Consider the following 1,625-nt stretch of genomic DNA (forward strand, 5'->3'; position numbering starts at 1 on the left):
TATTTCTGCAAAATGTGCAAGGCGAACATTCTCAACATGTCAGGATTTGTTTTCAATTCAGAAGAATATAACAAAATTGAATGTTTTATGGTGATCTCTAGCGATTTTCAGAGAAGGAAACTGCAGCCTGCATCATAGGTACGTAAATACAATAGTTAGCTTCTCGGTAATGCTTAAAAAGCCAAATCCTAGCTAATGAGAACTCTTCCCAGGACAAACATGATTCCTTCTTTCCATGCAGCTCTCTTCAAAAAATATCTTTACAAGCCCTCGGGTAAAGCAAGCGTCAGGAGCTGGATGACACTGCGGAGATTCTGGGTAACTTCACAACCTCCAGAACAGGTTGAGAGGCTGCTCTGAAATACTGGATAAAACAGGATAGGTGTTATCACAGCTGCCTCTGGGCTATGCCTGCCTTCTGAGAGCATACGTACACTATAAAGAGGAGCAATCAAAAGATATTACTGAACAGGATTTGAGCAAGGTAGCACCAGAAGAGGAAATGGTATTGCTGCATTAGAGCACTATTGCAGTCTGGCTAATTATTCATGTTCAGAGGTTAACAATTAGACTTGGGAAGTAAAGCTGATGAGGCCAGAAGCTGTACACATTAACATACTGTTCTGGGACCCAGCCTAGTGTTTCTGCATGGAAGCATGCTGAGCCCTTTAGCTCTATCAGTTCATTCACAACTAGCTCAGATCTTGGACCTTCAATGTGCAATGCAGAAACAGCCCTACAGAATCAGCACAAACTCTGACTCAAAGGATACAGCTCACAATTACTTGAGATACTGCTGACAGTCATTGCTTCTTCAGGTAAAGTAAATTATTAAAGTAAAGATTGGGGAGTGTTGGACAATGTATATACACTACAGGGAAATGGAGGAATGATTGCTTCCAGTATTCCTGGAAAGGCAGCAAGTATTTCTTAATCTAACCTGGACATATTTTAACATCAGAAAAACAATGTAAGCTTTTAAAGTCTGCGTGATATAGGATAAGAACCTTCATAATGCCTTTTATACAGTTTTCATATTACAGGATTCCAAAAAATTCAAGTGCAAAGTCTACTTCTTGCCAACAGATTTCAGTGGCTTTATAAGTGTTTTAATTTAAATATAAGCACAACTGTTTTCAATATTGGTTTCTGAGTTTTAGATTGCTTTCAACCTGTACTTCTTCCAAAACCAGAAGTACATATATGTATCAGGTATGTGTATGGAGATGTGCATTTCACTTTTACTTAAAACAAGGACCCGCCTCTTCATCGAGAAAGAGAAGATTATAGCTCATTACTATAATAAAATACAAAAGTAATTGACAATAAGTTAGTTAAAAGACCAAAAACACTTAGATAAGTTATCACAGAACCTGGAATTCATAAACAATATATTAAGACCATGTGAACAAATCAAATTTTAACTCATTAAAAATAAAACAGAAGTGTTAGCAGCAGAACATCTACCGTTTCAGCTTAGCGACAAGTCTGACAGCAGACATCATTAGGCCCTTTTCCTGTTTGAGTACACTCTTGCTTTAGAAGATTCCCATCTATATACTGAGCTGTGCTCTCGTCCAGTTTAGCAGTTCAGGATGTGAAATGACCTAGCTGCAAGATGAGGG

Source organism: Antrostomus carolinensis, unplaced genomic scaffold (genome assembly GCF_000700745.2).
Source record: "Antrostomus carolinensis isolate BGI_N321 unplaced genomic scaffold, ASM70074v2 scaffold51476, whole genome shotgun sequence".
Taxonomy (NCBI): Eukaryota; Metazoa; Chordata; class Aves; order Caprimulgiformes; family Caprimulgidae; genus Antrostomus; species Antrostomus carolinensis.